The sequence below is a fragment of the Ornithorhynchus anatinus genome, chromosome 14 (assembly GCF_004115215.2).
Source record: "Ornithorhynchus anatinus isolate Pmale09 chromosome 14, mOrnAna1.pri.v4, whole genome shotgun sequence".
Classification (NCBI taxonomy): domain Eukaryota; kingdom Metazoa; phylum Chordata; class Mammalia; order Monotremata; family Ornithorhynchidae; genus Ornithorhynchus; species Ornithorhynchus anatinus.
In genome coordinates, this window is record NC_041741.1 from 24,710,875 (window position 1) to 24,738,378 (window position 27,504).

Genomic DNA, 27,504 nt, shown 5'->3' on the forward strand with positions numbered 1-27,504 from the left:
CCTTTTCCCTCTGCTGCCTCTCTGCCCCCCCTTCACCTCCCCTCAGTTCCTCTCCTCCCCTTACCCTCCCCTCATCACTGTGCTCATTTGTATATATTTGTATTACCCTATTTTGTTAATGAGATGTTCATCCCTTTGATTCTATTTATTGCTATTGTTTTTGTCTGTCTCCCCCCATTAGACTGTAAGCTCGTCACTGGGCAGGGATTGTCTCTATCTGTTGATGAATTGTACATTCCAAGCACTTAGTACAGAGCTCTGCACATAGTAAGTGCTCAATAAATACTATTGAATGAATGAATGACCTCTATCTTAGGAGAGTTTTAGCCCATCTTGAGAGTGGAAAGGTCTTTCTGCCTATTCACAGAGGAGCCAGCCTTCTCCCAAAATGCCTCAATGGATCCAGTTCCCAGTAGTCTTAGCATAGCAGTCATAGTGATGAAATGACCTAGACCCTATAGTCCCTATATGACCCTATATAGTCCCTATATGACTATATGACTGAGTGAAATGGGTAATTCACACACTGCAGACCCAACCAAATATTTTGTTGAAATGGTATTTGTTAAGTGCTTATTATGTGCCAGTCACTGTACTAAGCACTGGGGTAGATACAAGCTAACCAGGTTGGACACAGTCCATGTCCCACAAGGGACTCAGTCTTATTCCCCATTTTACAAATGAGGTAACTGAGGCACAGAGAAGTGAAGTGGCTAGCCTGAGGACATACAGCAGTCATTGGCAGAGCAGGGATTAGGACCCAGATTCCTCTGACTGCCACAGTCGTGGTTATCCAATCTGGAGCTGCTTGTCTTTATTTTTAAGATAGTGCCCATAGTTCGATGCATATGACAAACTCCTCTGTCTCGTGACTAACTAGTGGGTCTTTCGGCTGGATCCACGACTCCCCTGATGCAGGCTGATACATTATCTTTTCAGCTCCTTACACACATATCCATTGGCTGACTCAGCTAAGCAGTTTAAAATCATTTATGTCTTCTTGGATATAAAAGTCTAGGGAACAGTTATCTGTGTCCTGCAATTTTTGATTGTCTGCCTTTAGGAGTTCAGATGATGATCAAAATTGAAAAAAATTTCCATACAGACTGAAGTTTTTTCTATCCCCTATATCCCAATCTCTCATTATATTTTCTGGCATTGCTGCAAAGTATAAATCAAAAAAGACTGGACTTAATATTTTTTAATCCTATTCATTTAAATGTTTACTGTGTGCAGAGCACTGTACTAAGCACTTGGGAGAGTACAGTACAGCAGTGTAGCAACCAGGTTGGACATAGTTCATGTCCGACATGGGGCTCACTGTCTTAATCCCCACTACCACCTATGACGGTCGGCTTTACCATTATGAACCAGTCTCAGAAGATCAGTGAGCTTCTCGGGGCTGTCAAATTTACTAAGAAATTCTTAGATTGTGGAATGTGAGCCCACTGTGGGACATGTACTGTGCCCAAACTGATCAGTAATAATAATAATTATGATATTTGTGAAGCACTTACTATGGGCCAGACACTGTACTAAACGCTGGGGTGGATACGAGCAAATTGGTTTGGATGCAGTCGCTGTCCCACATGGGGCTTTCAGTCTCAATCCCCATTTTACAAATGAGGTAACTGAGGCAGGGAGAAGTGAAATGATTTACCCAAGGTCACACAGCAGACAAGTGGTGGAGTCAGTATTAGAACCCATGACCTACTGACTCCTAGGCCCATGCTTTATCCACTATGCCATACCTTGTATCTACCTCAGTGCTTAATGCAGTGCCTGGTATATAGTAAGAGCTTAACAAACACCCTCCACCTCCCCTTCCCCATCAAAAAATTCCTTTTGGCCTGTCTGAATTGAGCTGGAGGCATCATCGCTCTTCAGAGATGGATTGTGATGACATGTTAGGGTCACAAACATCCTTTAATGATTCCTAGAAGTTCTTAGTCCTATGGCATCCTACATAGACCTGGTTCTCTCCAACTTTACTCCTTTACTCTTCAACTACATGTAGCTGTGTTCCAGAAACTGATTTCCACTTTGTGATATAATGTTGGTATTTGTTAAGCGCTTACTATGTGCCGAGCACTGTTCTAAGCGCTGGGGTAGACACAGGGCATTCAGGTTGTCCCACGTGGGGCTCACAGTCTTCATCCCCATTTTACAGATGAGGTCACTGAGGCACCGAGAAGCTAAGTGACTTGCCCAAAGTCACACAGCTGACAAGTGGCCGAGGCGGGATTCGAACCCATGACCTCTGACTCCAAAGCCCGGGCTTTTCCACTGAGCCACGCATCAGTTCCTGCAAGTTTTCTTACAGGAACAGGAACATTTGGCTAAGTCATGAGGTGCAGAAAGATATCTTGAGTTTGGCTTTTGATTTTCTGCATTATACTTTATATATTCAGGCATTAATAATAATTATGACATTGGTTAAGCACTTACTATGTGTCAGGCACTGTACTAAGCATTGGGGTGGCTACAAGCAAATAGGGTTGGACCCAGTCCCTGTGCCATGTGGGGCTCACAGCCTCAATCCCCATTTTGCAGATGAGGTAACTGAGGCACATAGAAGTGAAGTTACTTGCCCAAGGTCACACAGCAGACAAGTGGTGGGGTCGGGATTAGAACCCATTACCTACTGACTCCCATGCCTGTGCTCTATCCAGTATGTCATGCAAATCTACATCTCCAGCCCTGATCTCTCTTCCTCTTTGCAGTTTTGTATTTCCTCCTGACTTCAACATATCTCTACTTGGATGTCCTCCCATCACCTCAAACTTAACATGACTAAAACTGAACTTCTTATCTTCCCACCCAAACCCCGTCCTCAAGCTCACTTTCCCATCACTGTTGACAGCACCGCCATCCTTCCTGTCTCACAAGCCTTGGCATTATCCTTGATTCCGCTCTCTCGTTCTACACAAATATTCAAGCCATCACTAAATCCTGTCAGTTCTACCTTCATAATATCGCCAAAATCCACCCCTTCCTCTCCATCCAAACTGTTACTCCATTAACACGAACACTTATCCTACCCCACCTCGATGATTTTATCAGCCTCCTTACTGACCTCCCTGCCTCCTGTCTCTTACAACTCCAGTCTATACTCCATTCTGCTGCCCCAATAATTTTCCTTCAAAAACATTCAGAACACCTTTCCCCACTCCTCAAGAAACTGCCCTGGTGACCCATCCACCTTCATATGAAACAAAAACTCCTCACTTAATCACCCTGCCCCCTACTACCTTACCTCGCTACCTTCCTACTACAATCCAGCATGCACACTTCGTTCCTTTAGTGCTAACCTTCTCATTGTACCTGGATCTCATCTATCTTGCCGTCAACCTCTGGACCACAACATACCTCTGGCCTGAAATGCCCTCCCTCCTCATATCAGACAGATAATTCCGTCCCCACCACTTCAAAGCCTTATTAAAGGCACATCTCCAAGAAGTCTTCCCTGACTGTGCCCTCATCTCCTTCTATCACATTCCCTTCTGTGCCACTCTTACTGGCTCCTTCATTCATCCTCCCTCCCATCCCCACAGCATATATGTATATATCTGTAATTTATTCATCAATTTATTTATCTATTTATATTAGTGTCTGTCTCCCCCTCTAGACTGTGAGTTTGGGGCAGGAATGTGTCTGTTTTTGTAGTCTATTCCCCTAAGTACTTAAAGTACAGTGCTTTGCTCACAGTAAGCACTCAATAAATACAATTAAATGAATGATGAAGTGCTGCTTCCTGCATTTCCGGGCAATATACTGCCTAAGTAGCAGCAGAATTTAGTTCTGTCCTCTAGACTCTAAGCTCATTTGGGCAGGGAGTGTATCTACCAAATCTGTTGTATTGTACTCTGCGAAGCACTTAATCCAGCATTTTGCACACAACAAATGCTCAGTAAATACCATTGATTGATTCCCTGTTGCCAATGGAAACCATTGTTTGTGCATGGTGTATTCTGAGTGTAGGCTGGTACTTAACTTCTGTTTTTTTAAGACTTTTTATCAGACCATAGCGCTGTGTTGAATTTGCAAAGTGTGGTACAAAGTTGTGACTTACTCAGGGTCACACAACAGGCAAATGACAGAGCCAGATTAGAGCCCAGGTCATCTAACTCTTTCCACTAGGCCACCTACTTATGTATGCTAGTGGAAACATGTACAAATATAAATGCAACCTAAATACACACGCACATTCACACTGACGTAAGCATACATTCACTTCCTACCTGTCCTTCTTGGGTTCTGATCTGTTCCTGGAACTGCTGATGGACTCTGTATGTGTCCATTTACCTTATTAATTTTGTGATGTCACAATGATAAAATATAATTTCACTTCAAATATATCAAATGATCTTATTAAAGGATACTGTCCATTTGGGGAAATTTCAATAGTTGATGGTTGTTAATCCAGCTAAGCAGTCATTTTGTAATAAATTGTAATTCCTGATTTATTAACTAAAACAATGGCATTAAATCTTCACTGCTACAAAATCTTCAAAGGTTACACAAAGCATATAATTTCTTTCGGGTCTTTTAAAAAATATAAAATGGAATGCCAGCTTTTTTGTAGTTTTACATTTTAAACTATCAGGCATATGAGATTTTAAAAGTTCAAATAAATAATAGTAGGCACACATCAAAATTGCAGACTGTTCCTTTCCAAAATTAATCTTAACTCCACATTCTTTTCAGTAAATTATATAGTGAGTATTTTTATGAATATTCAATAGAAATTCTAGAAGAGATATTAATTGAACCAGCTAAGCATAATACACAAATCCAGGCAACAAAGCATGAAATAAATCCATTCCAGAAAGATTTATGAAAATCCCTAATTTCTTCCACCATACCCTTATTAGACTTCACAATTTTTTGTTCTTCAGTAGATGATTCTAGCAATATCTATATTTTTATGAGTACACTAGTTAAAATGCTTTCATACTTTTTCATCATTTTATATGTTTTTGTGAACTGAGTGTTAGAAAATGTCATAATTTTCTATTTTGAATAAATGAATATGTACGAATAAGGAAAAGCTAGTTATTGAGATGGCATTCACTTTCTTATTTTGTGAGTTAAATATCCATTCCATTTTAATTTCAAAATCAGGGGAAAATGAAAATGAAAATGAAAGGATTATAATTGACAATTTAGAACCAATATTTTAATGATAGTGTGAAATAAGAAAAATGCAGTGGTCTTATTTGATTAGCTGCAGATTCAGTTCAGAAAATTAAATGATATTCATTCTTCTAGGCCAGTTTCTCTATGCTGAGCAAGCTACAACCAAGTATGTCAACTTCACATGCGACCAGCTCAATATCATCTTTGAACATGGGGCACAGTTAAGAGTGGGTATTGGTGAGTTCATTTTAACAGTCAACCTGTTCTTTAACTTGTCAGCTGTGTGACTGTGGGCAAGTCACTTAATAATAATGTTGGTATTTGTTAAGTGCTTACTATGTGCAGAGCACTGTTCTAAGCACTGGAATAGGTACAGGGTAATCAGGTTGTCCCACGTGAGGCTCACAGTCTTCATCCCCATTTTACAGATGAGGTAACTGAGGCACAGAGGAGTTAAGTGACTTGCCCACAGTCACACAGCTGACAAGTGGCAGAGCCGGGAGTCGAACTCATGACCTCTGACTCCCAAGCCTGGGTTCTTTCCACTGAGCCACGCTGCTTCTCTAAACTTAAGTGAAGCTGCTTCACTTAACTTCTCTGTACCTCAGTGACCTCATCTGGAAAATGGGGATTAAGACTGTGAGCCTCACATGGGACAACCTGATCACCCTGTATCTACCCCAGTGCTTAGCACAGTGCTCTGCACATAGTTAGCGCTTAACAAATACAAACATTATTATTAAGAGGCAATTAGCAATCTGCAGACCAGTGTGAGAATACAGTGCTGATCTTCTAATAAACTTTTTCAACTCAACAGTCTGGGTGTTTTCTGAAGAGGAAGCAGTGTGAGTTAGTGAAAAGAGCACTAGGAGTCAGAGAATCTGAGTTCCAATGCTGACTTCCAATACTTGCTGTGTGACCTTGGGCAAGTCACTTCACTTCTCTGTACCTCAGTTTCTTCAACTGTAAAATGGTACTTTAATACCGTGTTCTCTCTTCTACTTAGACTATGAGCCCCATGTAGGATAGGGACCGTGTCTGACCAGATTGACTTGTATCTATCCTAGTGCTTAGAAGAGTGCTTGAAACATGAGACAACCTGATTACCTTGTATCTACCCCAGTGCTTAGCACAGTGCTTGGCACATAGTAAGTGCTTATCAAATACCATTATTATTATTATCTCTCTCCCCCTATTGCTCTCACCACAGTCACTCCTTCCTGCCTTTTGACATCTCATTCACTGGTAACCTGACTCCTCCAACTAGGATTCAAAATGAAAAATTGGGCTGAGCAAGAGGGAAAATCAAGCCAAAGATAATTGCCATCTCAGTTTTTTCCCCACATTAATGCTTTATCATTTATATTGCCCTGTCTAAAGAGTCTCACCCTACCAATTGATGTCCTCTTTCCCCACCTTCCTCCACCTTGGTTTTAAACCAATCTTTTTGTGTGATTCAGATCCTGAGTATTCAGTGCGCACATCATAGAAAATTTATGAATTAATATACTTTATTCTTTCAGAATTGGACTTAGGCTTCTCAAATCACCATACAAATTTATGCAAACAAGATGCAAATTAGGGCATCCCTGGATTCACTGAAATAAATCTGGAAACCTTATGGTGCAATGACCCCTGTTGGTTTGAGGTTTCACTGGGCAGATTTGAACTATAAAGCCGGCTGCCAACATTTTGGCTGCCAATTTGCAACAATTTCAGACTGATTTTCCCTTTGGTGCCAAGCTCCTGAGAATAGAATCATTACTTTGAAACACATGAAGGAAATAAAAGATGGGCTTTTTTGGGTTGAAGCTAGCTTGGAAGATTTTTTTTTTGTGTTCTAAAAATTATCTACAAGAGCATGACAACCAACTGTGGAGAAAGAATTGCACACCTGCAACTGAACAAAATCAAACCCAAATGCATAACAATTAATGAATAGATGCATTTTTCCTCTTAGAAGCCAGTTTGACAAATATTTTTTATTTTGGTGACAAGTCTTTTTGAGACAACATGAGACAGCTGTGCTCAGAACAGAACACCTGTAACGGGAAGAAATGTACTTGTGTAGGAAATGTACTTGTGTTTTTCCCCCATTTTAAGCTTTGTTGGCAACTATTTTAATTCTACTACAAAGACCCAATGAGCAGTATCTCACAGCTTATTTTACAAAAGTACCACCTTTGAAAGCACTTTAGACCTAGGTATCTCAACGATGCAGTCATTTGCAAAAAGTACCATAAACTGTCCCCACAAAAAATAAAAAACAGAAACTGGGAAACAACCTGAAGCTAGGCCATCCCAATTACCCCAGTTGTTGTACTGTACTCTCCTAAGCACTCAATACAGTCCTCTGTACAAAATAAGTGCTCAGTAAATGTGACATAGAGTGCGAATCTATGACAACCAATAGGTGCTTTCCTTTTCCTCTGCCAAGCAACTCCCATGGTGCCTACACCTTCCTCCTTTGCCCTTTCTATTGCTTGACCCAAGATTCCTCCCGGGTAAGATGGTAAATCAATTAATCAGTCTACGAGTGGTATTTATTGAGTGCTTACTGCATGCAGAGACCTGTACTAAGTGGTTGGAAGATGAAGTATAAGAGAGTTGGCAGTCTCTATCCTCAATGTTCTTAGAATCTAGTTTATTCTAGTAGTGCCTTATGCTCACAACTAATGATAACAGTAATGATATTTGGCATTGGTTAAAAGTTGATGATGTTCCAAGCACTTACTAAACGCTGGCAGCTTCTTCTTCTTCTTCAAATGCCGTCCTGTCTTTTCCGACCCATAGCCACTCAGTGGACACATCTTCTTCAGAACATCCCATCTTCTGTCATGAAGTCATTCTGGTATGTGTATCCATGGAGTTTTCTTGGTAAAGATATGGAAGTGGTTTACTCTTACCTTCTGCGCAGTAAAACCTGAGTCTCTGCTGTTGATTTTGATCAACACTTTGATCAATTAATCATCCGCATTTGACTCTTTCCCACATTGCTGCTGCCCAGCACAGGTGAATTAACTTTGTCTGACTACTTCGGTTTAGACCTTTCCATTGTGGGTAGCTGTATTTGGCTTATCTCTAAGTTTCATCAGTGTACGCACACTCTCCTGTCATGATAAGACATTGCTTCATAGGATAGAAGCGCTGGTATAGCTACCTGATAATCAGGTAAAAGACAGTCCCTGCTCCACAAGGGCCTCACGGTCTACAGAGATGGAGAACAAGTATTTAATACCCATTTTACAGATGAGGAAACTCAGGCATAGAGAAGCTGAATGACTTTCCTAAGGTCACACAGTAGGCAAATGGCATAGCTGGGAACCCAAGGTCTCCTGATTTCCAGACCATGGTCTTTCCACTAGGCCACAAGGCAATACCAGGCTTCATAAGCATTCCATAGGGGTTTCATTGTGAACTATATATAGGGTTTAGTCCTCACTGCTTTGCTTTTAGAACTTTCTTTCACTGGGACATTGGGGCAGAAGGTTTCCATTTGCAGCCAGATAGCATTTTCTCTGGCCATGGGATATGTAATTTCAATCAGGAAATCTAGTATTCTGGAGAGAACTTGGAGAATTAGCATTGGTTCTAGTCTCCAATTCCTTCATTTCTCCAAGTGAAATGAAGCTCCAAGCTGTGGATCTTTAATTAAAAAAAAAAAAAACAAAAAAAAACTAGAAGCAAACAAACAACACAGTTTTGGCTGTTTAACACATTTAAAGGCTTGATACACTGAAATTGGCCTGTTTTCTCCCTAAGAATAGAAAACAAACTACATATCTTTGCCATCTTGGTGCTCAATTTTCAAGAGGCAGATAAGCTTGCCTCAGCAACTGTCAAAAGGAAAAGAAAAAGTCATGATTACACTCAAGGATTTGGCAACTTTCCTCCTAAACACCTGACCAAAAGATAATTGTTGTGTTTAGACATTTATCTGATTGGGTCTTTACTAATGAAAATGTGAAGTGTAGGACCAAGATTCTCCTTTCCTTCATTTACTCAGATGAGGGCACAAGCCCCATCCCCTTATTCCGCCGTACCAAAACATGCATTGTATAGAGAAGGGGTTGTTTGTGCTGAGCTCATAATGGAATCACTCCCTGAAGAGACAAATCCATGGAGGCAGAGTTAGGGGAGGAGCCCTGGATCCTGTGGGCTTGGCATTTTGAAAACAAAGACCATGGACAGGCAGACAGGCAATTAAAGTACCCCCTCCTCGCATTAAAAAAAAAACCCAACCACACACATACCCCTTTGAGACCTGAAGGTTCAACAGTCAGTCAGTTAATCCATCGATGGTATATTTTGAGTGATTAATTGGCACAGAGCACTGTACCGTGTTTGTGGACATACTCCCTGCCCAGAAGGAGTTTCTGGGCCAGGGAAAGGGCTTACAGTCTAGAGGAGGAGTTTACAGTCTGAGGGAGTGGGACGCATCATGGCTAGTGGGTAGAACACAGGCCTAGGAGTCAGTAGGACTGGATTTTTATCCCGGCTCCACTGCTTGTCTTCTGTGTGACCTTGGGCAAGTCACTTCACTGGGCCTCAGTTACCTCATCCGTGAAATGGGGATCAAGACTGTGAGCCCCATGTAGAACAGGGACTATATCCAAACCGATTAACTTGTATCTACCTCAGTGCTTAGTACAGTGCCTGTCGTATAGTAAGTGCTTAACAAATGCCACAATTATTATTTTCATTGTTATTTTCCTTTGAGTGCTTACTGTTTATGTAGCACTCTAATAATAATAATGATGGTATTTGTTAAGCACTTACTCTGTGCCAAGCACTCCTCAAAGAGTCTACAGTCCAGTGGGGGAGACAGACATTCAAATAAATTGTGAATAGTGAAAGCAACAGAGTATAAGGATATGTACATAGTCCTGAGGGATTGGGTATGGTATGTCTAGCCAAGTCCTTCAGGGGTATATATTCAAGGGCACGGGAGACCCACAACGGAGGGCAAATAGGGTGGGGAGTTGAGAGGCTAATCAGGGAAGACTTCTTGGAGAAGATAAGATTTGAGTCTCACAGATATGAAGAGGAAAGGACTTCCAAGCAGGACGGAAGATGATTCTATTTAGTTGCCATTGTTTTTACGAGATGTTCTTCCCCTTGACTCTATTTATTGCCATTGTTCTTGTCTGTCTGTCTCCCCCGATTAGACTGTAAGCCCGTCAAATGGCAGGGACTGTCTCTATCTGTTGCCGACTTGTTCATTCCAAGTGCTTAGTACAGTGCTCTGCACATAGTAAGCACTCAATAAATACTATTGAATGAATGTGAGTTAATAGTCCATGGCAAGAAATATGGGACTGAGGAAAAGTACCAGATTTCTCAGGAAGTGAAGCAGAGTTAGGTAGGAGGGAGTTAGGTGATTGAATGCCTTAAAGCCATAGTAAGAAATTTCCGTTTGATCAGTCAATCAATCACTGGTACATACTGAGCAGTTACCATGTGCAGAGCAGTGTTCTAAGTGCTTGGGAGAGTACTTGTGGAGATGGGTAGGCAAACAGTGGAGGTTTTTTGAGGGGAAACATGTATAGAACAATATTTTAGAAAAATGATCTGGGCAGCAGAGTGAAGGTTGGATTGGAGTGGGGAGGGGCTGGAGGCATAGAAGTCAACAAGGAGGCTGGTGCAGAAGTTGCGGAGGGAAATGACAAATTCTTGGACCAGAATTGGAGTGTTTTGGTTGTAGAAAGCTCATTATGGGTGGGAATCATGTCTGCTAATTCTGTTGAAATGAACCCTCTCCCCCTGCAAGTGCTTAGCAGTGTTCTGCACATAGCAAGCAGCCAATAAATACCACTGATTGATTGACTGATTTGGATGGAGAGTAGTGGTGAGGAATTCTCGAGATGTTGTGATCGCAGAACCGACAGGATTTAGTGGCAGAATAAATAAGAAGGTTGAATGAGGGAAGTGATGGAAGATGATACCACATTAATGGGCTTGTGATACAGTAATGGGGATGCCTTGGGGAGGACATAGTTTGGGTGGGAAGATGAGGATGGTTTAGACATGTTAGGTTTGAGGTGTTGATGGCACATCCAAGTAGTGCTGTCCTGAAAGCAGGAGGAAATGGAAGACTGGAGAGAAGGTGAAAAATCCGGACCAGAGAGAGAGATTTGGAAGTCATTTTCATAGAGAAGCCTTAAGAGTGAATTAGTTCTCCAAGGGAGTAGATGAAGAATTAAAGGAGACCCAGAACTGAGTCTTGCACCCAGAACTGCGAGCAGAGCATTGTACTGGGCTCTTGGAGAATACAGTGGATATATGAACTACAGTTCTGATTTTTCAAGTTCCCTCTTACTTTTTTCCTTCCTTTCATCCTCTTTTCTTTCCTTCATCTTCATTCCCTCTTTCTCCTCCTATTCTGCCCAAGTGCTAGACCTCCCTCTCCACCCATTTCCTCTCCTTTTTCTCCTTATCTTTATTCTTCTCCTCCTCTTCCTTCTCTCCTGCTCATTTTCTCAGTTTCTCTCCCTCTTTTCAACTCTCTCCTCTTCAAAGTTCCATCCCCAAATGTCCTACTTCCCATGTCAATTTGAGGCTCAAGTTCAACACTATATTGAGCATAGAAGTGTTGGTCCCCACCCTCACTATAGTTGAAACCCCCTGTAGTAACAAATTTCCCCCCACAATAAGGTTATTTTACCCTGATAGTCAAGGATGCCCTGCATCTCCCCCAGTCCCAACTTTTCTGAGAGTGGTGATGATAGCTGAACCCTCAGGCAGTTTCTCTCCACAGCCTGCACTCAACACCATCCTCTGATTTGCCATGAGACGGAGGAAGAAGGGAACAGAAGTCAGGCAGAGAGGGAGAAAGTGGCCTCCAGGAACTAGAAATGCACTGGAATCAGTGTGTCCTAGTGGATAGAGCAGGGGCCTGGGAGTCAGAAGGGCTCCCTGGGTTTTAATCCTGGCTCCACTACTTGCCTGCTGTGTGACTTGAGGCAAGGGATTTCACTTCTCTGTGCTTCAGTTACTTCCTCTTAAAATGGGGTTTAAGACTGTGAGCCCCATGTGGGACAGGGACTGTGTCCAACCTGATTAGCATATATCTGTCCCAGTGCTTAGTACAGTGCTTGGAACATATTAGGTGCTTAACAAATACCTGAAAAAGCAAGGAACAGAAAAAGCCACCTTGCTGGTCTAGATGCCATTGTTATTGTTATGGGCTGAGCTGAGTGATGCCTCAACAGGGTCACGGGGCCAGAAACTCAAGCCAAGGGCTTACCAATGACTTACCTCATTTCCGGACCACTAGAGCATCACCTCATGATAGCCCTCATTAGATCAGCAGTGATTTTCAGGGTTCCATCATGGCACCCTCAAAATGCAACGGACCGAATTAACTTTCACTTCTGGAGAGGTAAATACCCTCACTTCTGGAGGGTAAACCTCCTCATAGCTGTGGCAAGAGCCTGCCGGTTGGGCAGTGAAGAGTGAAAGCCCTGTATAATCACTGCCTTTGAGCTGGCCCCTCTGAGGCCCCAAGGGAACAGAAGTTTCCCGAGGAGCGAGAACCAGGCAACTCCAGCCAAGCCTGAGACTCCCACAGACGCCCGCCTCCAAGGAGGCTGATTCATCCACTGTGGCTGCCGCTTCTGGAGGATGTTAGTCTCTGAGCTGGCCCGTCCATGATGGCGATGGTGGCAGGTTTAGGAAAGCAGCGTGGCTCAGTGGAAAGAGCCTGGGCTTTGGAGTCAGAGGTCATGGGTTCAAATCCCAGCTCGGCCACTTGTCAGCTGTGTGACTTTGGGCAAGTCACTTCACTTCTCGGTGCCTCAGTTACCTCATCTGTAAAATGGGGATGAAGACTGTGAGCCCCACGTGGGACAACCTGATTTCCCTGTCTACCCCAGCGCTTAGAACAGTGCTCGGCACATAGTAAGCGCTTAACAAATACCAACATTATTATTATTATTATTAGGTTATGCTTCAATGCCTGCAGTGGATGTTACGGTTGGGCCAGGTGAGTTTTCTCCTTTCCCTGGCTCATTTTTTTCTCCTTCCCCTCCCTGCTTCTTTCCCTAACTTTTCCCACCCTCCTGTCTACTCTCTTTACCTATCCTCCTCTCTCTCTCTCTCCCTCTTCCCTATTCCCATCTTCCTCTCTCTCACTTGTCCATTCTCCTCCTCTCTGTCAATCAATCAATCAATCAAGATTTATTGAGCACTTACTCTGGGCACTTACACTAAGTGTGTGGGAGGGTAAAATATAACAGAGTTGGTAGGCGAGTTCCCAGCCCACAGTAAGTTTACAGTCTAGAGGGGGAGACAGACATTAGTATAAATAATTTCTCTTTCTCCCTCCTCTCCCTTTCTAATAATAATAATAATAATGTTGGTATTTATTAAGTGCTTAGTATGTGCAGATCATTGTTCTAAGCGTTGGGATAGATACAAGGTAATAAGGTTGTCCCATGTGAGGCTCACAGTTAATCCCCATTTTACAGATGAGGTAACTGAGGCCCAGAGAAGTGAAGTAACTTGCCCACAGTCATACAGCTGCCAAATGGCAGATTCAGGATTCGAACCCATGACCTCTAACCCCCAAGCCCGGGGTCTTGCCACTGAGCCATGCTGCTTCTCTATAATAATGTTGGTATTTGTTAAGCACTTACTATGTGCAGACCACTTTTCTAAGCACTGGGGTAAATAGAGGGTAATCAGGTTGTCGCACTTGAGTCTCCCAGTCTTCATCCCCATTTTACAGATGAGATAACTGAGGCACAGAGAAGTTAAGTGACTGCCCACCATCACACAGCTGACAAGTGACAGAGCTGGGATTCGAACCCATGACCTCTGACTCCCAAGCACAGGCTCTTTCCACTAAGCCATGCTGGTTTCTCTCAGTGTCTCTCAGTTTTCATGTCCTTCACCTTCTGGCCTGGTCCACTCCTTCCATCTCTCTCTCCATGGGCTATGAGAAGTCTAAACATTATCTTTCCATAGAGATCTCCCTCTGTCTTTCTAATCTCTCTGCCATCTCCACCTTGGCCACAGGCCCTGGAAGGTCAGACAGGGTAAGGGGGTCTTCTCAGTCATTAAACCAGTCAATCATTTTCACTGAGCACTTATTTGTTCAGCACACTGTACTAAGCACTTGGGTGAATTACAATATAACATTATGATACCACAATGAACTTTCAGTCTAGAAGGGGAGACAGACATTAATATAAATAAATGAATTGCAGATATGTACATAAGTGCTGTGGGGCTGGGAGCGGGGAGGAATAAAGGGAGCAAGTCAGGGTGATGCAGAAGGGAGCTGAAAACAAGGAAAAACAGGCTTAGTCAGGGAAGGCCTCTTGGAGGAGATGTGCATTCAATAAGGCTTTGAAGAAGGAGACAGTCATTTTGTAGGAATAGGATCCCTTTGCTCTTCCTCTGTCCCAGTCTCTAAACACTTATGTACATATCTATAGTTTTATTTATTTGTACTAATGTCTGTCTCCTCCAGTCTAGACTGTAAGCTTGTTGGTAGGGAATATCACTGTTTATTGTTGTATTATACTTTCTCAAGTGCTTAGTACAGTGTTCTGCCTACCGTAAGTGCTCAGTAAATATGATTGAATCAATGAAGAGGTCGCCGTCAGGCTAAGGATGGAGGTAGAAGGACAGCACGGCTGCTCTTTGTGTACCTCTTTCTCTTTCGACGTCCCGAGGTTCTTGGTCCACTTGCTTACCACAGTTCTTCCGTGGGTCTTCTTGGTATTTGCAAGTTGATGGCCTGGAACAGCATTTATAAACAGGCCCTAGGACTTCAATCAATCAATCACTAGTATTTATTGAGTGCTTATAATGTGCAGAGTACTCTACTGAGACCTTGGGAGATTAAAATAGAACAGAATTGGTAGGCACGTTCCCAGCCCACGGTGAGTTTACAGTCTAAAGGATTGCTTACAGTCAAGGATCGTTTACAGTCTAGATAGGGGAGAGGTTGGGGAGGATCTGGAAATGTTGGGAGACAGATTCATTCATTCAATTGTATTTATTGAATGCTTATTGTGTGTAGAGCACTATACTAAGTGCTTGCAATGTACAATTTGGCAGCAGATGGAGACAATTCCTGCCCAACAACGGGCTCACAGATGCCAAATGAGAACTAGAACTATTTTCACCCTGAGATTCAGCATCTTATGGATTGCAGCATCAGATTTCTGGCTTTTCCTCTGTAGTAAATTCAGCTTTCCAGAGGGCAGCCTGCACACTTTGCTCCTCTCATGCTAACCTTCTCACTTTACCTAATTTCATCTATCTTAAGCACTGACCCCTTGACCATCCTGCCTCTGGCCTGGACCACTCTCCCTCTTTATATTTGACAGACAACTACTGTCGCCCTGTTCAAAACCTTATTGAAGGCTCATCTCCAACAGGTCTTCCTTGATAAAGTGCTCCTTTCCTTTTCTTCAACTCCCTTCTGAGTCTCCCTAAGTTGCTCCCTTTATTCATCTCCCCCTCCCAGCCCCACAACACTTAAATATCTATCTGTAATTCATTTATTTCTATCAGTGTCTGTCTCCCATCTAGATTGTAAGCTCATTGTGGCCAGGGAATGTGTCTATTATATTGTGATATTGTACTCTCCTAAGCATTTATTGCAGTCCTCTGAATACAGTAAGCACTCAATGCAATTGACTGACTGACTGATGTGATCTTTTAATCAAAATCCCATGAACAGGATTCTGTCTTTGAGGATGACTGGTGACATCCCCTCTTACCTGTATGTTTGTTTATGAAAACTGCAGGCCTTCGGTCTGGTTCAGCATTGCCTGTTTCTTTAAGGTACCATTATTTATCATTCATGGTAATTTCAGGGCTTCAGGTTAGGATCAGCTGTTCCTGTTTCTTTTAGCTTCTAGGAAACATTACTGATCCTCAGTGAATCCATATTTTATTTGGGGGATGAGCTTCCAGATGCTCAAATTTTTTTTGTAATTTCTTATCACCTTCCCCTTCCATCTAAAATACAATAGTGCTTAGCATTTGGGAAATATGTTTTTCTTAACGATTAGCAAAATTAGCTCACTAACTTTCAGTGTTCTCTTTGAAAGGAAAATCCTTAGGACAGTGACATAGCAGTTGAGCCATTTTGCTAGAGCAATCAGGAATTGGTCTGGAATTCAAATCTTTTGGTCACTGAAGCTTCAGCTTAGACTCAGAAAAAGCTACTTTCCTTATTCCCAGGGGCAGATGCAACATAATAATGCCACAGCAGTATCACCTTAGCTTTATAGACAGTGCTTCCTAGAACTCCACAATACTTAGGAAAATATCCTTGCACTCTACAGTCTCCCTTATATTTAATTTGTTTTAATGTCTGTCTCCCGCAAGCCCACATAGAATGTAAACTCCTTGTGGCCAGAGATCATATCTATGAACTCTATTATATTGTATTTTTCCAAGCTCCTAGTTCACAATAAGTATATTCTTAATGGATTGATTATTAAGTGTCAGGGTATGGATAGTGACAATGCATATCTATCCTTCCCAATTTGCTGTTGATACAGTGATTCTATGCTGAGCAGCATGGAGGACTCAAAAATCTATGTAGGCCAGACAGTCTCTTCATGCTAACCCATACACAAATAAAGATTGTTTTAGCCTCTCTAAAGCACTTGACAATTCACTCAACCAGTGACAGATGCCGCTTCCGCACTATCCCTCCTCCCCCCTCCCTCTCCTTCCCCTCCTTCGAAGCCCATATCATTCGCCTCTACCACCCACTCCAGTTACTTGTCGCCGTCATCTACCGCCCTCCCGGTCCCACCTCCGACTTCTTCAACCACCTTGACCCCTTTCTCACCTTCCTTCTCTCCTTCTCTCTGCCCACTCTGATCCTTGGAGACTTCAACATCCATACGGATGTACCCGACAACTCCTCTGCCGCCCGCCTGCTATCCCTCCTCGACTCTGCCGACCTCCTCCTCCACCATACCGCGCCCACTCACCGACTCGGTCACACCCTCGATCTCGTCATCTCCTACCGCTGCACTATCTCCTCACTCACCAACTCTGAAATCCCTCTCTCGGACCATAACCTTCTCACCTGCCTCATCTCTCACACTCCCTCCCCCTGCAAATCTTCGCTACTGCCCCACAGAGACCTCCGCTCTCTCGATCCCATCCGTCTTTCCAATAGCATCTCGCCTCACCTTGCCGCCCTGTCCTCTCTTCCCACTCTCGACGATCAGGTCTCCGCTCTCAACTCCACCCTCTCTACTCATCTCGACTCTCTCGCCCCCCTTTCCCTCCGCCGCTCTCGCGCCACTAACCCACAGCCCTGGATCACCTCCTCCGTCCGCCTCCTACGCTCCTATGCTCGAGCTGCTGAGCGCTGCTGGCGATAGTCCAAGCACCAAGCCGACCTCACACACTTCAAATTTATCCTTTCCTGCCTTAACTCTGCCCTCTCCTCCGCCAGGCAAAGCTTCTTCTCCTCCCTCATCGACACCCATGCCCGTCACCCCCACCGATTGTTCCGGACCTTTAACTCTCTCCTTAGGCCCCCTGTTCCTCCCCCTCCCCCATCTCTCACCCCTAATGATCTGGCCACCTATTTCCTCACTAAAATCAACACGATCAGGTCTGAGCTCCCCAAAGTCACCCCTCCGCCTCTCCCCTCCCCCCCCAACAACCCCCTCCCCTACTTTCCCATCCTTCCCTGCAGTATCCTCAGAGGAGATCTCCTCCCTCCTCGCAAGTGCCACCCCCTCCACCTGCGCCTCGGACCCCATTCCCTCTCACCTTCTTAAAATCATCGCCCCTGCCCTCCTCCCTTTCTTAACTTCTATTTTTAACCACTCAATCTCCAAGGGCTCCTTCCCCTCTGCCTTCAAACACGCCCACGTCTCCCCCATCCTAAAAAAAACCCGCTCTTGACCCCACTTCCCCCTCCAGTTATCGTCCTATCTCCCTACTACCCTTCCTTTCCAAAATCTTAGAACGAGTCGTCTACAATCGATGTCTAGAATTCCTTAACTCCCATTCTCTCCTAGACCCCCTCCAATCTGGCTTCCGTCCCCTCCACTCTACCGAGACTGCTCTCTCTAAGGTCACCCATGACCTCCTTCTTGCCAAATCCAATGGCTCCTACTCCATTCTGATCCTCCTTGACCTCTCATCAGAGGCCTTTGACACTGTCGACCATCCCCTCCTCCTCCATACCTTATCTCACCTTGGCTTCACGGACTCTGTCCTCTCCTGGTTCTCCTCTTACCTCTCTGGCCGATCATTCTCGGTCTCCTACGCTGGAGCCTCCTCCCCCTCCCATCCTTTAACTGTTGGAGTTCCTCAAGGGTCAGTTCTTGGCCCTCTTCTGTTCTCCATTTACACTCACTCCCTCGGTGAACTCATCCGCTCTCACGGCTTTGACTACCATCTCTACGCAGATGACACACAGATCTACATCTCCGCCCCTGTCCTCTCCCCCTCCCTTCAGGCTCGCATCTCCTCCTGCCTCCGGGACGTCTCCACCTGGATGTCGGCCCGCCACCTAAAACTCAACATGAGCAAGACTGAGCTCCTCATCTTCCCTCCCAAGCCCGGTCCGCTCCCAGACTTCTCCATCACCGTGGATGGCACGACCATCCTTCCCGTCCCGCAGGCCCGCAATCTCGGTGTCATCCTTGACTCGTCCCTCTCGTTCACCCCACACATCCTATCCGTTACCAAGACCTGCCGGTTTCACCTCTACAATATCGCCAAGATCCGCCCTTTCCTCTCCACCCAAACGGCTACCTTACTATTACGGGCTCTCGTTATATCGCGGCTAGACTACTGTGTCAGCCTTCTCTCTGACCTCCCTTCCTCCTCTCTCGCCCCGCTCCGGTCTATTCTTCACTCCGCTGCCCGGCTCATCTTCCTGCAGAAACGATCTGGGCATGTCACTCCCCTTCTTAAACAACTCCAGTGGTTGCCTATCGACCTCCGCTCCAGACAAAAACTCCTCACTCTAGGCTTCAATGCTCTCCATCACCTTGCCCCTTCCTACCTCTCCTCCCTTCTCTCTTTCTACCGCCCACCCCGCACGCTCCGCTCCTCTGCCGCCCACCTCCTCACCGTCCCTCGGTCTCGCCTATCCCGCCGTCGACCCCTGGGTCACGTCCTCCCGCGGTCCTGGAACGCCCTCCCTCCTCACCTCCGCCAAACTGATTCTCTTTCCCTCTTCAAAACCTTACTTAAAAATCACCTCCTCCAAGAGGCCTTCCCAGACTGAGCTCCTCTTCCCCCTCTACTCCCTCTGCCATCCCCCCTTTACCTCTCCGCAGCTAAAGCCTCATTTTCCCCTTTTCCCTCTGCTCCTCCACCTCTCCCTTCCCATCCCCACAGCACTGTACCCGTCCGCTCAACTGTATATATTTTCGTTACCCTATTTATTTTGTTAATGAATTGTACATCGCCTTGATTCTATTTAGTTGCCATTGTTTTTACGAGATGTTCTTCCCCTTGACGCTGTTTAGTGCCATTGTTCTCGTCTGTCCGTCTCCCCCGATTAGACTGTAAGCCCGTCAAACGGCAGGGACTGTCTCTATCTGTTGCCGACTTGTTCATCCCAAGCGCTTAGTACAGTGCTCTGCACATAGTAAGCGCTCAATAAATACTATTGAATGAAATACTATTGAATGAATTTATTGAGTGCTTACTGTGTGCAGAACACTGTATTAAGCTCTTGGAAGAGTATAATCCTGCCCAGGAGCTTTCAGTCTAGGGGGTGAGCAGACATTAATGTAAGTAAATAAATTACAGCTCTATGCATAACTGCTGTGGGACTGAGGGTTGAGTAAAAGCAAGTGCTTAAAAGGTACAGATCCAAGTGATCCAGGAAAAACTCTTCACCATTGACTTCAAAACACTGTCACCTTGTATCCACCCCAGAGCTTAGTACAGTGCCTGGAACGTAGTAAGCGCTCAACAGATACCACAGTTATCTCACTCTAGACTGTAAGCTCACTATAGGAAGCAAATGTGACTGTTCGTTGTTGTTGTTTTCTCCCAAGCATGCAGTGCAGTGCTCTGCACACAGTAAGTACTCAATAAAAACAGTTGAATGAATATTTTTCCACTACACCCCAGCCCACACACTCTGCTCCTCCAATGCTAACCTTCTCACTATACCTCAATCTCATCTATCTCACTACTTTCCCCTCTCCCACACCCTACCTCTGGCCTGGAACGACCTCCCTCCTCAAAGCTGACAAGTACTCTCTCCCACTTCAGAGTCCTATTGAAGGCACATCTTCTCCAAGAGACCTTCCTTGACTCAACTTGCCTTTCCTCTTCTCCCGATCCCTCTGTGTCTCCCTGATTTACTCCCTTTGTTTAGCCCCACCATTCCCCCAGCCCCACAACACTTTTATACATATCTGTAATGTAATTACAGATTTATTTATTTATATTAATGTCTGTCTCCCCTTCTAGACTGTAAGCTCATTGTGGGCAGGGAATGGGTCTGTTTATTGTTATACTCTCCCAAGGGCTCAGTACGGTGATCTACACTCAGTAAGTGCTCAATAAATAATGAATTAATGAAAAGTTCTCTTAGAGCACGTGAAATACTAATTGGCATTTGGAGGTGGAAAGAGTGGTAGTCTGGTGTATATGGATGGAGAGAGAGTTCCAGGTAAGAGAGAGGACTTGGGCAAAGAGTCAGTATGAGAGAGATGAGATCAAGGTACAGTAAGTAGGTTGGCATTAGAGGAGCAAAGTGCACAAATAATGTGGTAGAAGGAAATCATCTAGGTAAGATAGGAGGGGGCAAAACTGATAGAGTGCTTTAAAGCTGTTGGTAAGGAGTTTCTTTTTGATGCAGAGGTGGTTGGGCAACCACTGTAGGTTGTGAGGAGTGGGGAGACATGGACTGAATGTTGTTTTCAGTAAAATGATTCGTGCAAGCAGTGAAGTATGGACTGGAGCAAGTAGTAAGATAGGTACCTATGTGCTTAGAGAGTGAGATGTGATTGTATTAGGGTTTTCAAGATGGGGAGAATAGTTTAAAGGTATCAATGATAAAAAATGTTTAGGAAGTCATTTTTTATTATACTAATTCATTCATTCAATTATTTTTTAAGCGCCTTGATGAGCACTTACTGTTTGTCAAACACTATTCTATGTACCATCCCACATGGGGCTCGCAGTCTACATAGAAGGGAGAACAATGAAGGAAAGGGAGGCACAGAGAAGTTAACCTGTCCAAGGTCACACGGCAAGCAATTGGCAAAAGTGGGACAACAACTCAGGGCATCTGACTCCCAGACCATGATTTTTCCACTAGGTCATCCTGCTTTTCAAATATGCCTTTTGTATTAAATCAGATCTTAAAGATCCTATAGAAGATTGGATATTCAATAGTATTTATTGAGCGCTTACTATGTGCAGAGCACTGTACTAAGCGCTTGGGATGAACAAGTCGGCAACAGATAGAGACAGTCCCTGCCGTTTGACGGGCTTACAGCTCACACTCAGTCCCACAACACTTGTGACTATGAATTGTGAATATAACCATAATTTAATTATATTAATATCTGTCTCCCCCTCTAGACAGTAAGCTCTTTGTGGTCAGGGAACCTGTATACCAATTCTTTGGTACTGTACTTTCCCAAGAACTTAGTAGAGTTCTCTGCACATAGCAAGTGCTCAGTAAAAACCACTCGATGATTGATTAATGGATTGTATTCATTCATTCAATAGTATTTATTGAGCGCTTACTATGTGCAGAGCACTGTACTAAGCGCTTGGGATGAACAAGTCAGCAACAGATAGAGACAGTCCCTGCCGTTTGACGGGCTTACAGTCTAATCGGGGGAGACGGACAGACGAGAACAATGGCAATAAATAGAGTCGAGGGGAAGAACATCTTGTAAAAACAATGGCAACTAAATAGAATCAAGGCAATGTACAATTCATTAACAAAATAAATAGGGTAATGGAAATATATACAGTTGAGCGGATGAGTACAGTGCTGTAGGGATGGGAAGGGAGAGGTGGAGGAGCAGAGGAAAAGGGGGAAAAGAGGGTTTAGCTGCGGAGAGGTAAAGGGGGGTGGTTGAGGGAGTAGAGGGAGAAGAGGAGCTCAGTCTGGGAAGGCCTCTTGGAGGAGGTGAGTTTTAAGTAGGGTTTTGAAGAGGGGAAGAGAATCAGTTTGGCGGAGGTGAGGAGGGAGGGCGTTCCAGGACCGCAGGAGGACGTGGCCCAGGGGTCAACGGCGGGATAGGCGAGACCGAGGGACGGCGAGGAGGTGGGCGGCAGAGGAGCGGAGCGTGCGGGGTGGGCGGTAGAAAGAGAGAAGGGAGGAGAGGTAGGAAGGGGCAAGGTGATGGAGAGCCTTGAAGCCTAGAGTGAGGAGTTTTTGTTTGGAGAGGAGGTTGATAGGAAACCACTGGAGTTGTTTAAGAAGGGGAGTGACATGCCCAGATCATTTCTGCAGGAAGATGAGCCGGGCAGCGGAGTGAAGAATAGACTGGAGCGGGGCAAGAGAGGAGGAAGGGAGGTCAGAGAGAAGGCTGACACAGTAGTCTAGCAGGGATATAACGAGAGCCCGTAGCAGTAAGGTAGCCGTTTGGGTGGAGAGGAAAGGGAGGATCTTGGCGATATTGTAAAGGTGAAACCGGCAGGTCTTGGTAACGGATAGGATGTGTGGGGTGAATGAGAGAGACGAGTCAAGGATGACACGTAGATTGCGGGCCCAAGAGACGGGAAGGATGGTCGTGCCATCCACAGTGATAGAGAAGTCTGGGAGAGGACCGGGTTTGGGAGGGAAGATGAGGAGCTCGGTCTTACTCATGTTGAGTTTTAGGTGGCGGGCCGACATCCAGGTGGAGACGTCCTGGAGGCGGGAGGAGATGCGAGCCTGAAGGGAGGGGGAGAGGACAGGGGCGGAGATGTAGATCTGCGTGTCATCTGCATAGAGATGGTAGTCAAAGCCGTGAGAGCGAATGAGTTCGCTGAGGGAGTGAGTGTAAATGGAGAACAGAAGAGGGCCAAGAACTGACCCTTGAGGAACTCCAACAGTTAAAGGATGGGAGGGGAGGAGGCCCCAGCGAAGGAGACCGAGAATGACCGGCCAGAGAGGTAAGAGGAAAACCGGGAGAGGACGGAGTCCGTGAAGCCAAGGTGAGATAAGGTATGGAGGAGGAGGGGATGGTCAACAGTGTCAAAGGCAGCAGAGAGGTCAAGGAGGATTAGAATGGAGTAGGAGCCATTGAATTTGGCAAGAAGGAGGTCATGGGTGACCTTAGAGAGAGCAGTCTCGGTAGAGTGGAGGGGACGGAAGCCAGATTGGAGGGGTCTAGGAGAGAATGGGAGTTGTATATCATTGTATATCATTGCAGCTTTGTAGACTTAGTCTGAAGCAAGATAAAGCCACCACAATTTTCTTTTATCGGGCAGTCTTCCAAAGCAAGCACATGCTGACTTTCTGGAAGCAGCTTCCGCTTCTTTGTTTTACCAGTCATCATTTATGGAGTCAGCCATCCTGCAATGCTCTATGCTGATGATTATGCCCTGGATGCACATCCACATGGAGATTGTAGGGGATTAGAAACTTCTCTGTAGCATCAGTACAGCACTATATACTGACAATAGCACTGATGAAAATGGAGGTTATATACCAACATGCACGAAGGAAAATAAATGCACAACCAAAGATGTTCATCGGCGGAAAAAGCTCAGTTCTGCCATGGAATTCTGCTAGACAACAGGCTCACCCTCACTCTGTCACTAAATCAGATTCTACAGGAATGAAATTGCTAGGCCAATGAGACACAGTCAACTCAGCCAAGCCATCAGCTTTTGACACAAAGCACTGCATTATCATCTTTGGAGATAATTCAAGGGGTGGGCAGATAAATTAAGGCCTGTAGTGAAGAATGATCAGCACTCAAAAGTAGAAAGCTATGCTGCCTAAATGTTCTTTGGAACAACAGTATCGGAAACTTTAACGTGAAATAGCACCTAGAACTTACATTCAGCTATGTCCTCTTGGTAACTGAACACCATCTGTCATGGAGGCGGAATGGTGGTAATTTGAAATAGCAGCCCAGGCTCATTTTTGAAAACTTGGCAATGTCAGTGTATAGTAGTATGACTGAAACATTTGCAGAGGACGTGAGTTTCCACTTGTCTGTCTGAAGTGACCTTCGAAAATAGAGCAAAGCTACTTCCATTACATGTTTGTAATGGGTCTACATTAATAGAGAAAGAGCCTACAACGTGAAGAAAAAGTGAGATAAATGCCAAATCACTTTGAATGATCATATCCAAACTAAAATTAAAATTAAATGAGATGTCATCGATTTCCTAAATTCCATCCCCTAAAATCAGGCCAAATGATTTCCTTGAACCAGAACCTGTGTCACATAGTGTTCTTAATTTATTTCACTTCGCATAGGCAAATTTCATGTTAATTTTCAACCTGGGTTCCACGAAATGCTTTGGTATAATTTAAACATTTTAAAAGGATTAATAAGACAAGTAACATTTTACAAGATGTTTCTTTAGCTCTAGTTTCTTAAAGAAAAACCCAAAGGAGGAAAGTCCTAGTAATAAATCATAATTATGGTGTTTGTAAAGTGCTTACTGTGTGTTAAGCACTGTTCTAAGAGTTTGGGTTGATACAAGCATTTAGCATAACTGAGCTTTTTTCAGCTGATGAACATTTTTGGTCATGCATTCCTTCTCCCTGATGCACATTGGTATATAACCTCCATTTTCATCAGCCCTATTATCATTCTAAAGTGCTGTGTTGATGCTACAAAGAAGTTCCAAATGCCTACAGATCTCCTTGTGGATGTGTTTCCAGGGAATATTTATCAGTATACAGCATTGCTGGATGGCTGACCCCACCTGAGATATGGATTTTGTCCAACTTGATTATCTTGTGCCTACCCCAGCACCCTTAGTAAAGTGCTGGCATAATGAGAAGCAGCATGGTTTAATGGATAGAGCTATGGCCAGGGTGTCAGAAGATCATGGGTTCTAATGCCAACTCTGCTACTTATCTACTGGGTGACCTTGGACATGTCACTTCACCTCTCTGAGCTTCAGTTACCTCATCTGTAAAAAAGGGGGATTAAGAGTGTGAGCCCAATTTGGGACAGGGAATATATCCAACTTGATTCATGTGGATCTACTTCAGCATTTAGAACAGTGCTTGGCACATAGTAATTGCTTAATAAGTACCATAATTATTATTATTATATAGTAAGCATTTAAATAGTACCATTAAAAAAGTCCTTTGGGTGAAATACACTATGGTGAAGGTTTGAAAAATTACAAAATGGTGCATTTATTGTCTATAGGAGGGTACACTCTAACCTGCAAGATAAACATAAATATATTTACACAACTAGTGTAATCAAAATTAATCATTTAAGGTACATTTGAGTGTACATTAGTGCTGAAGAGGTCTAGAGGGTTTGAATACTGGGGATTAAGTGGCGAAGAGTTGTCGGAGGAGTTGGGATTTGGAGATGAAATGTGTCCCACATGGGGGAAAAGCAGTGTTGCTGTGGACAAAGCATGGACCTGGAAGTCAGAAGGACCTGGGTTATAATCTCAACTCTACCACTTGTCTGTTGTGTGATCTTGAGCCAGTCATTTCACTTCTCTGTGCCTCAGTTGCCTCATCTGTAGAATGGGGATTAAGACTGGGAGCCCCATGCGGGATAGGGACTGTGTCCAACATGATTGACTTCTAGACTGTGAGCCCGCTATGGGCAGGGATTGTCTCTCTCTGTTGCTGAATTGTACTTTCCAAACACTCAATACAGTGCTCTGCATGCAGTAAGTGCTCAGTAAATACGATTGATTGAATGAATGAATTAGCTTCTATCTATCTCAGACGTTCATCATCCCTGCTCTTTCCAAATAAGTTTGTGTCTTTCTCCCCTGTGAGATTGTAGGCTCCTTGAGGGCTTACTAAACACTTAGGCACTCAGTGAATGCTGCTGATTGATTCTAATTTGGCAGAGTGGTTAAATTATTTAGATAATTATGAATTGATTCTCAGAATTGGCAAAGCACTATGAATTAGCAATAAGCCTCAAGCACACGGAGGTTATCTATCAGCCAACACCTGGCAGAAATTAGACACAGTCAAGGATCACGCTGGATGACTTAGAGCAAAACAATACTGAATCTGGTTCCTGTGAATGCTGCTGCCAAGGCAGCATGCTGTCCAGTGATGCAAGGATAGACAAGAAGGTGGAAAATACAATCAAATATGTTAAATGGTCTTCAGGAAGCTGAATGTTTGCCAGGAATATGGCATCCAGCTTTCAGCCCAAACTGAAGATCTATCGGGCAATTAGAGTATCCGAGCTGTTTTATTGCTGTGATACTTAGACCCACCCAAAGTATCACATGTGACTTCTAGAGCATTTTCCATCAACCCCATCTATGCTCCAAGCTAAATTTCAAGTTCTGCCCACATCACAGCGATGCTCAACAATCACACCGATGCTCAACAATCACACCTTCATTAGGTAGTATATCCTAGGAGACACTAAAATGCGGGAGAAATTGCTCTATGGAAAGTTGAAATGAAGTGCTTAAGCAGGGTGAACAAAAGAACTGTTGTAGACAAAGAATGAAGCAAAATCTCAGGCTATAAGTCAGAGATTGGCATGACATAGAATGATTTGAAATTGGATGAGTCTTAGAATAGATGCTTTATAAAGTATACAGTATGAGAGTGAAGTAAAAATATTGCCCTGCCTTGAGAATAACGAATGTGAACTGCAGAAAAATTACGGTGTTTACAAGGCACACAATCTGGAGAGCACTATTGGTTTTGCAGTAGTTTCATTATCTAGACTAGTGCATAGAAAAACAAATCTCACAGTCAGAGGTGTTATCTTAAAACTTAAATTGTCCAAGACTGAGCTCCTTATCTTCCCTCCCAAACCCTGTCCCCGCCCTGACTTCCCCATCACTGTGGATGGCACTACCATCCTTCCCGTCTCACAAGCCCACAAACTTGGTGTCATCCTTGACTCTGCTTTCTCATTCACCCCACACATCCAATCCATCACCAACCTGCCAGTCTCACCTTTACAACATCGCCAAGATCCGCCCTTTGTTCTCCATCCAAACTGCCATCGTGCTGGTATGATCTCTCATAATATCCCAAGTGGATTATTGCATCAGCCTCCTCTCTGATCTCCCATCCTCCTGTCTCTCCCCGCTCCAGTCTATACTTCATTCTGCTGCCCGGATTATCTTTCTAGAGAATCGCTCTGGGCAGGTCACTCTCCTCCTCAGAAACATCCATTGGTTGCCTCTCATCCTTCGCATGAAACAAAAACTCACTATTGGCTTCAAAGCTCTCCATCACCTTGCCCCCTCCTACCT